The sequence below is a fragment of the Trachemys scripta genome, chromosome 9, assembly GCF_013100865.1.
Source record: "Trachemys scripta elegans isolate TJP31775 chromosome 9, CAS_Tse_1.0, whole genome shotgun sequence".
In the NCBI taxonomy this organism is placed as follows: Eukaryota; Metazoa; Chordata; order Testudines; family Emydidae; genus Trachemys; species Trachemys scripta.
In genome coordinates this window covers 55,103,343-55,114,122 of record NC_048306.1, presented here as the reverse complement: position 1 = coordinate 55,114,122, position 10,780 = coordinate 55,103,343, and the positions used below count along the sequence as shown (strand labels likewise).

The 10,780-nt window shown below is 40.9% G+C and overlaps 1 protein-coding gene across 3 annotated transcripts in view; it reads left to right on the top strand.

Annotated features, from left to right (window-relative positions):
• The first annotated feature begins 6,762 nt into the window (after positions 1-6,762).
• Positions 6,763-10,780, top strand: part of MSL2 (MSL complex subunit 2) — a 57,866-nt gene continuing 53,848 nt past the window's right edge. Inside the window, exons 1-3 of one of the 3 annotated variants that reach the window (XM_034781692.1) lie at positions 6,763-8,033; positions 9,960-10,080; positions 10,670-10,739. The gene's annotated coding sequence lies outside the window, so the exon portion shown is untranslated. Of the gene's footprint in view, positions 8,034-9,959; positions 10,740-10,780 lie in introns of all 3 variants that reach the window. The other 2 variants (XM_034781691.1, XM_034781695.1) reach the window with 2 other exon arrangements.

Genomic DNA, 10,780 nt, shown 5'->3' with positions numbered 1-10,780 from the left:
CACATTCTAAAGGAATGAATAAAACAGTCAGACTTAACCTGCATCAATTTTCTGCTAACTTTTCTTTGGAAGGCATGCAGTATTTTTTTCATGTAATAGAATAGAATCATAGAATATTAGGGTTGGAAGAGACCTCAGGAGGTTATCTAGTCTAATCCCCGGCTCAAAGCAGGACCAACACCAACTAAATCATCCCAACCAAGGCTTTGTCAAACCAGGCCTTAAAAACCTCTAAGGATGGAGATTCCACCACTTCCTTAGGTAACCCATTCCAGTGCTTCACCACCCTCCTAGTGAAATAATGTTTCCTAATATTCAAGACCTCCCCCACCTCATCTTGAGACGATTGCTTCTTGTTCTGTCATCTGCCACCACTGAGAACAGCCAAGCTCCATCCTCTTTGAAACCCCCTTTCAGGTAGTTGAAGGCTGCTATCAAATCCTGCTCACTCTTCTCTTCTGCAGACTAAATAACCCCAGTTCCTTCAGCCTCTCCTCGTAAGTCATGTGCCCCAGCCCCCTAATCATTTTTGTTGCCGTCTGCTGGACTCTCTCCAATTTATCCATATCCCTTCTGTAGTGGGGGGACCAAAACTGGACACAATACTCCAGATTTGGCCTCACCAGTGCCAAATAGAGGGGAATAATCACTTCCCTCAATCTGCTGGCAATGCTCCTGCTAAAACAGCCCAATATGGCGTTGGCCTTCTTGGCAACAAGGGCACACTGCTGACTCATATCCAGCTTCTTGTCCACTGTAATCCCCAGGTCTTTTTCTGCAGAACTGCTGCTTAGCCAGTCGGTCCCCAGCCTGTAGTGGTGCATGGGATTCTTCCTTCCTAAGTGCAGGACCCTGCACTTGTCCTTGTTGAACCTCATCAGATTTCTTTTGGCCCAATCCTCTAATTTGTCTAGGTCACTCTGGCCCTATCCCTATGGTCCAGTGTATCTACCTCTCTCCGCAGCTTAGTGTGATCTGCGAACTTGCTGAGGGTGCAATTCATCCCATCATCCAGATAATTAATAAAGATGTTGAACAAAATCAGCCCCAGGACCGATCACTGGGGCACTCTGCTTGATACCGGCTGCCATTGATATTGAGCCATTGATCACTACCCGTTGAACCCGATAATCTAGCCAGCTTTCTATCCACCTTATAGTCTATTCATCCAATCCATACTTCTTTAACTTGCTGGGAAGAATACTGTGGGAGACTGTATCAAAAGCTTTGCTAAAGTCAAGATATATCACGTCCACCGCTTTCCCCATATCCACAGAGCCAGTTATCTAATCATGGAAGGCAATCAGGTTGGTCAGGCATGACTAGCCTTTGGTGAATCCATGTTGACTGTTCCTGATTACCTTCCTCTCCTCCAAGTGCTAGAATATAATAGAGGCATCGAATATAATGGAATCTTCATCTTATAAATGATGGGCCTGATCCCCCAGCACTGGGATTATTTGGAATATTAACATTAACTTCAGTGGGATCAGGATTGAGATCTTTTTTTATTTCAATTTCCCACAGAATCTCCTGTGCTGCATATTTAGCCACTGTAATAAATGTATTTGTCAGTTACATGACAAATGAGTATAAATTAAAAATATTACCAAAAAATGCTGTAAATTAACTTTAGTTCTCCGTTATGTTGTTGTGATGTAATGTATCCCGTATTCACACACTATTGTAGTAATCTTTGTACAAAGCATGCCTTGCAAGATATCATTTGAAAACTCATAACTTGATGATAAGTGATATCAGGGTAGAATGCATATCGCAATATGTGTAAAGTGATGAACATAAGATGAAATCATGACGAAAGTGTGTTTCCCAGATAAATCTGGGGAGAGGCTAAACCAGTTTCTCAAAGACAAAGGGCAAGCTGATGCCCCAGCCAGGTGTCAAGAACACTGATGGACTATCACCTATCAAATGGCCATTCTTTGGCAAGAAAGGGGGGCAGGGAGAAAGAGGTCTGCATCTTAGGCTATGTCTATTCTACTGCTTATGTTGAAATAACTTATGTCACTGCAGGTAGGGGTGTGTGTGAGAGAGAGAGAGTGACATACGTTATACAGACATAAGCGCTAGTGTAGCCAGTGCTGTGTCAGCGAGAGAGCTTCTCCCACCAACATAGCTACTGCTGCTCACAGGGGCTGGAGTAGTTAAACTGAGGGGAGAGCTCTCCCATCAGGTTAGAGCGGCTACATTAGAGAGCTTGCAGTGGCACAGCTGCATCGGTGCAGTTGTGATGCTGTAAATTCTCTAATGTAGCCATGCCCTTAGCAAAGAAACAGTATGAGGTCTCCTTCCTCCACCAGACCCCGTCTCTTGGTTCTCAGCTGGAAATGCTTTTCAAAGAGGGACCGAAATTATAAAAAGGAATGGCAAACATCCCCAGACATCCCTCTCTCTCTCCCTATCCATCTCACTCTTCGCACTTGAGAAGACAAAAGAAGCCGCCATTGGACTCTGGGGGAGGGGTCCTAACCTGAATAGTTTGGTCAGTAATACCGTTGAAAGTATGTGGTGAGAAACTTTGCTTTAAATCTAACATAGCTTGTTGAATTAGAGGAAGTGTTTTGTTTTTATTTTTCTTGTAACCATTTCTGACACTTATGCCTCTTCGCTTCTACTCACTTAAAATCTCTTTGTCGTTAATAAACTTGTTTTATCTAACTCAGTGTGTTTAATTTAAACTGTCTGGGTAACTCTAAGGTAACAAACTAGTGTATATTATTCCCTTAAAGGAATAACAGACAGTACAGTTGAACTGACCAAGAGAGGGCTGGGCAGTACAGGACATACATTTCTGGGGGGAAATCCCAGGACTGGGAATGTGTTGGGGTCACCCTGCAGAAGTAACCAAGGCTGGTAAAAGCCAGAGTATAACCCAAGTGTGACTGGCAGGTTGCAGTTACACATAGACCCTCTGGGTGTGGCTTGCATGCTGGAAGACTTTGTGAGGCAGCAAGACATTTTAAGGCACCCAAGTGTGACAGATTTCTGTTACCAATCTGCCTGAGGCATTAGGTGATCAAGCTGAGGCCACAGGATCGTTAGGGGAGGAGATGAAGGAGCACACCAAGTGACTAATTTTAAAGCTTTATTAATAAAATAACAGCGGTGAGTGCGGGGGATCCCCACATCACTCAAAGGAATGAAGAAAGCATTAGTGCCCGTGTCCTAACCCACTTTCATACTCAGACATGCATAACTCAAGGCTGGCCAAGCCTGGGTGTAACGTAAGAAGAAGAGGAGGAAGGGTGGAGTTCTGTCCTGTGCACAGGCCATCCAGGGTCCTCTGTTGATCTCTGACTTGCTTTGGCTCTCAGGAGGGTTTTTAAGTCTTGGGTTCTTTTGGGGGCGTTTCATTCAGGGACCTCTGTCCCCCGTGCTCTTTGTCCCAGTCCAAACTGGCTTTCTGCGGCTTCCTCAGCTTTCCCAAAACACACCGGCTTCAGGGATGCAAGACTTTGTTTTCCCCCTCGCTGGCCTTCACTGTCTCGCTAGTTTTTGCAGCCCCTGCAGTTCTGTTCAACTGAATCCTCCTTTCTACAGCTGGTCGGGGTTGGAATCCAGGCCCCCGTCTTTCTTGGCAGGCAGCTGAGAGTTGGTTGTGTGCTGTGACTTTGGGCTGGAGTCAGCGTCTTATCTTTGGACCTAGCTGGAGCGTCAAGTTATCCCATTCCTTTCTCCCTTCCTCCCCCTTCGGCCTCTTGCAACCTGCAAAGGAATCTTTCACTCCACACTCACATCTTTAACCCTTCCCAAAATGCCTTCCGATGCCTGCAACAGCGTTAGCAACATATAATGTTGATCTGCCTCCCCAGGGGACCCCCTGAGGGAGGGGGCCATTGGGTTGTGACACAAGGTTGCACAGAGGCGAGACACAGCCCCTCACTGGTCTAGATTGCACCCGGTATATGAAAGTTATCTAATGTATCCACAAACAGCAACAACAAGCCATATATTTTCACTGAGCAATGATTTATATTTTTTTAATTCAACAACTAATTACAACCCTATAGTAAAATTCCACCTTCTTTTGTATTCAAGCCATCACAGCTCATACTGTGTACAGATATCTTTTATATAGATACAATAACTCCTCACTTAAAGTCATCCCAGTTAACGTTGTTTCATTGTTACATTGCTGATCAATTAGGGAATATGCTCGTTTAAAGTTGTGCAATGCCTCCTTCTAAGGTCATTTGGCAGCCGCCTGCTTTGTCCACTGCTTGCAGGAAGAGCAGCCCGTTGCAGCTAGCTGGTGGGGGCTTGGAACCAGCGTGGACCGGCAGCCCCCCATCAGCTCCCCAGTCCCCTAAGTTCCCTGTGCAGCAGCTGCCCAGCAGGCTATCAGTTGCCGACAGTTCAGCTGTCCCTTCCCCCACTGCCATGTGCTGCTCCTGCCCTCTGCCTTGGAGCTGCTCCCCAAGACTCCTGCTTGCTGTGTGGGGGGGAGGAGAGAAAGAGGGGGGCCCGTCAGGGTGTCCCTCTCCCCCCTGCTCTTGCACCCCACTTACCCATCTTCCATAGAGCAGGGGGACACACGACAGAGCTCAGGACGGAGGGAGCTTGCTGGCAGCAGCTGCGGTCTCAGCAAGCTGATCTAATTAACAAGGCAGTGTACTTAAGAGTAGGGTCAGCGTACTTAAAGGGGAAATGGGCATCTCTCTCACACATGGTGTGTGTCTCTGTCTTTGTCTGCAATGCTGTCTCCCCTCCCTCCATTCCTGCTGCCTTGTAGAGTGTGAGAGTTAACCATTGAGGGCTCAGCCAATTGCTAGTTCATCATTTAGCAGTAAGGCATTCCCTGGGAAATATCCCACCCTCTGACTCCTCCACCTCAACCAGGCTTCACAATCATCATCACTGTGTACCAGTATTAAATTGCTTGTTTAAAACTTATACTGTGTGTGTGGATATGTATGTGTGTGTGTGTGTATATATATATATATATATATGTATATATATATATATATATTTTTTTTTTTTTTCTTTTGTCTGGTGAAAAAAATTTCCCTGGAACCTAACCCCCACATTTAAAATAATTCTTATGGGGAAATTGGATTTGCTTAACATCGTTTTGCTTAAGTCGCATTTTTCAGGAACATAACTACAACGTTAAGTGAGGAGTTACTGTATGCCTTATAACAAATCTATAAGTTGTGAAAATATATGATAATCGCTTAACTGCAACACTTGACTCCATCATCACATATCCATTTTCTCTGATTAGCAGACCGGGCACTTCCATTCGGCAAAAGATAGAAAGGTTGAAGTTGTGCACACCAGGAAACAAGCCCTACAAATCTTTGAACAGTATCATGGCAGTCCAAGGGCTGGACATCAAGGAATAGTCAAAATGAGAATTGCACTGACCTCAAGATACTATTGGCCAGGAATGATAAAAAACATCCCAGACTGGGTATGTAAAGTAATTAAATAAAATGCTGAAATATTTAGTTTAAATGTAAATACAAATTTTAAATTTGCAAATAAAGATATTTATACTTTTTGTGTCCAAGTGTAAACTCAGTTCCTTTGCAATAATATTTTAATACATGAATGCTAATGTCATATTATTCACTCCAAACTAGGTTGAGAGATGTCTGCATTGCCAGAAAATGGGAAAGGAATTAAATTTGGATACCACCTTGAAAAGTATAAAGGTGGATTTTGGAGGGGTAGACATCTACTACCTATCTTTTGAAATTTTGTTTGCATCCTTTCCATTGTCAATGCATTAGGAATTGTCTCAGTGCACACTACATTTATGTGGTACAAAGTCTTATTCCTTTCCATAGAAAGCAGTAAGGAATCTTTTAAAGAGTGATAATTGTTTATCATTATCCATGCTTATTATTGCTACACAATGAGGCATGACGTAGTGCAACAATGACCTCTATTGCTCTTTGGCATGGTGCATTTCTGTAGGTTATTCTTGTGTCATTTTTCCTACCCCTATTCCTATAGTTCTTTTGTTTTGTTTGTTTTTGTTTTCAAAAACAGAAATTAGATTCTTATGAGGTGGTTGGGGAAACCACATTACAGTGTTTACTCGCAAAAAGAACAGGAGTACTTGTGGCACCTTAGAGACTAACAAATTTATTTGAGCAAAAGCTTTCGTAGGCTACATCCCACAAAAGCTTATGCTCAAATAAATTTGTTAGTCTCTAGGGTGCCACAAGTACTCTTGTTCTTTTTGCGGATACAGACTAACACAGCTGCTACTCTGAAACCAGTGTTTACTCTATGTGGGCTTATTGCAGGGGTGGCCAAACTTTTTGGCCCAAGGGCCACATCCATATATAGAAATTGAATGCCAGGCCATGAATGCTCGCGAAATTGGGTTTGGGGTGTAGGAGGGCTCTGGGGTGGGGCTGGGGATGAGGAGTTGGGGGTGCAGGAGGTTGCTCCAGGCTGGGACTGAGGGGTTCGGAGGGCAGGAGGGGGATCAGGGCTGGGGCAGGGAGTTGGGGCATGGGAAGGGGTTGGTAGGCAGGCTTCAGGCAGCGTTTACCTCAAGCAGATCTCAGAAACAGCGGCATGTTCCTCCTCCAGCTCCTACGCAGAGGCGCGGCCAGGCGTCTCTGTGTGCTGCTCTGTCCGCAGGTGTCGCCCCTGCAGCTCCCATTGGCTGCGGTTCCCAGACAATGGGAGCTGCAGGGGTGGCGCTTGGGATGGGGACAGCATGCAGAGCCCCCTGGCTGCCCCTACGCGTAGGAGCCGGAGTGGGGGGGACATGCCGCTGCTTCCGGGAGTCGTGTGGAGTGGGGCAAGACCCCAACCCTGCTCCCTGGCTGGAGCGGGGCAAGCCCCAGACCCAACTTCCCGGTGGGAGCTCAAGGGACAGATTAAAATGTCTGCAGGGCCGTATGTGGCCCCCGAGCCGTAGTTTGCCCACCTCTGGCTTATTGAGAATATTTAATAAGAGAGATCCAAAGTAACCTGTACCTAGGACAATAGGCCTTGGGAATTGGTGGGAGTGGATGTAATTAGGGCTATTACCAGCAACAAACAAAGGATACCAGTATATCTTGACAGTCATGTATTATCTTCCAAAATGGGTGGCATAAATCAGCACATGAGGTGGGAAAGAAAATCTGTAAAATTATAAATTGATTTGGATGTCTATGGTGAATATTGACGGATCTTGGTTCTGAATTCAGTAATGAGGTAATGACTTATTTTTTAGATTTTTGTTCACTATTTCTTCAACCACACTATCGGGTCATAGATATTTGACACTGACTATGGGCTTCATTGTCTTCATGATTTTTTTTACTGTAAATTGTTGCTGACACATTTTTCTGTCTCCTTACCAATTTTTTTTATAACAAACTGATTGCAAACTTATTTTTCCATGTAGTCATTCTAAAAGATAGAATAGGAAACCATAGTAATTACGTGTAAAATCAATTTAAAATAGGAGAAGGAACATACATGCAGACATTTCCAAAGGAAACTTTATGGCATAATTTTATTCTTTCACTTTAACCTGGCCCTTTGTGGGGAAAAATGGGGATATAACATAGCTTCATCAGCTCATACCACCCACAAACCAATGGACTGGATGAAAACAACAAATCCATCAAATTTTAGAGGGGGAAATTTCAATACTAAATACAAGTAGCATGCACCAGGCCATTAGCTACATATTGGTAATACCTCTTCAAGATCAATTTATTACATTGCAACTCTTTTTATTGTATCAAATGTGAAATCAAAAATAATCAAAGCTCTGCACTGTGATGTCCTCCTCCTCAGACCTTCTTGATTCCATATAACCTGTCTCAATCAAGACATCATGTTAACTATTTGTTTTCACAAACTAATCAATCACCATTTCTTACAGAGCACTGTGGAAGTTGGTTGATAACACTGGGAGTAATTGGGATGAATTTTTTTATAACATTTTCTTTTCTTTTAAATCTAAACTGCAAATGAGAACAAAAATGTCATCCTTTCAACTGTAGTATGGCTTTGAAGCAACATTTCCAGACAAGGGCTCAGAGAATTATATAGTAAGTGTATTTAAATACCATCAGTACTTAAGTACTAAGTAGTAGCAAACACAGTGCTATGTAGGGGAATGAGTAAATACGGTAAGCATGTACTGAAATTGGGAAATACAGTTGTAGCCAATTAGTTCATTTAATCATCTATTTATTATTATGTCATGTGGTCTGGTCAATTCATATGCTATTTCATACATAATCAAATAGATTTAAGTTACTAGGCCATAGTCTTAAGCATGCTTGACATGAGTGGGTGATTTAGGAATAACCCTACACCAGTAGGTTACATGAGATTACTGCAAAAGATGTGCCAATAGGTAATGTTATGAAAAAAACAGATTTAAATTAACTGCAAGCTGTTGTCCAAGATCATGAGACACCTGATTGTAACATCATGGAAAGTCCTGTCCTGACTGCAGGGTACATGTTATGCATAGATGCTAATGAGAATAAGAGGAACTAAAAACAAACTATGTAAAATGAGGCACCCCAATATTCATGGGGTGTGGAAGTACAGATAAGGAAAAGAGGGTTTTCTGTAGAATATCTTTGAGGATGTGAGTATGACTAAATTCTTAAATTCTGCATTTTTGTAGGATTTACATGTGCATGGGTAATTGTAACTTTACTTATTGCTTTAATAAAACTTGTAGTACCGATAAAACTTGTGAGTATATCTGTGATCACTATCCTTGGACTTTGTGCGTTTCTAAAGTCTCCAAATTTGAGAAGCGCACCAGAGGTAATGTTCACTTTGAGCTTGAAACTGTAGCAACAGGAGTTAAACCCATGATAGTGTAATACAAAATTACTAAATTCAATTTAAATAAAAAAAGGCTACACAGTGTAATCTAGATTGCATGGTTTGCCTAATTGACAAGTACAACTGCATTTTTCTTTTTTCAAAGAACACAGACTGGAATGCAAAATGATGTATTATTTCTTCCTTACAATGCACCAGGTCACTGGGTTATTGCAGTAAGATGTTTTCTATTGTTATACTTTGGGATTGTATCCACTAATGTAGTACTACATAATAGGATTCAAATACAGCTGTGATATAATTTCTTATATTTTGTGGGTTTTCAATAAATTTAATAGATACAAATGAAAATGGAACTTCAATGTAAGGCTTGAAATGCTGAAGACTGCAGTTTAAAAATAAAATGCTAGTCTAAAGAATTTGTTGTTAGATTGGTAATGTATATTTAAAAAATACACCAAGAAATTCACAATATGATTTTCTGTTGTGTATTAGTGAGATATTACACAAGTATCTGCATGCAGTGTTTTGAAAAATCATCATAAAATTGTTGAAATTATATTACCAATAACGTATATATTTTTAAATTATATATTTTAAACTTGCATATAACATTCATGGAATCAAAAGAATTGTTAATAATTGAGCTCTTGTGTGATGAGACAAGAGATGTGAAAGAACGTTCTTGAGGAACTGGAGGTGATTTTTAGGTACTTATTTTCATACTTTACAGGTAGTGTTAGTGTGAAACTATTTTCAATAAAGATGATATAGCAACAATGAAGACAATATGATCCTGATAGCTACAAATAAAAATGGAAACAACACATTCTTGTACTCACTCTGTTTAGTACTGTACATTGACTGAACTTGTAGGTTTTGAGCATGGACTAACTACTTCATTGAATGTGGACCCAAAATACTAGCATTTAGCATGAGTGTGAAGGTGGTGTTAGCAACACATGCCATAGCAAATCAAATTATATATTGCATACGACTCTATACCATAATATGAAACAGTATGTGTGTGATATATATACTATGAGCATGAAGTAATTGCAACCATTCATTAAATAGAAAAATAAAGGAGTACTAAACATCTAGAGTACCTGTAAGAAAAAATGAAACCCACTTATAAAGTTGGCTACTATATGCCTTATACATTTCAGATTGTTCGTCTACCGAGAAACTGGAAAATCCATATTGGGACTCTGGAAAATTAAAATTGTGGAACACAGGAGACAAGCAGATGGGCACAACTGTGGGCCAGTCATTCTAAAATTATTCAGTGTAAAATTTTGATTATTTCTTAATGATGTGTAATTATGATGTGTTTTCTAATTAAAAGTGTTAGTTTGTAGAAATGTATTTAGACCATAAAGATATCAGTACTATGGAAACCACACAAGAGACTCTAACTATATATAGAAGAAAAATCACAATTCTTTAATGAAAGTCAGGTAATAACTTTGTTACAAGTACCTAGTGAGACCAGAGTATATGGGAAGATAACAGGCAGAGTGGAATAATGTCATATCACAAAGTTATCTTAATACACATACAGTAGGATATGTTATAGGTTTGGTTCTCTAACGGTCTCTCTTTATGATTAGTGAAAAATGGGGAGTGGGTAGATGGTTGACATTGAAAGAGCAATGAAATCTAATTGGATATAGTTATATCCACCAGCAGTCAACTAGAAGTTTGAGATAAATAGAACCAAATATAATTTAAAATATGACCCCCAAAAAGAAAAAATATTTGCAAATCAGTAACTTAATACTTGAAATAATTGACATTCATGAATAAATCAAGATTTCTATTTAGAGTTTTGGTCATAAGGTAATCATCATTTGATTACATTATATTGATTTTGCAGAGAGCATGAAGGAGTACTGCATGTCCTGCGCCTTGTCATACACAAAAATTAAAATGAAGATTGCATGCTGGTAAGAAACACAAAATTGCATAGTTAACACCATGTTTGAAC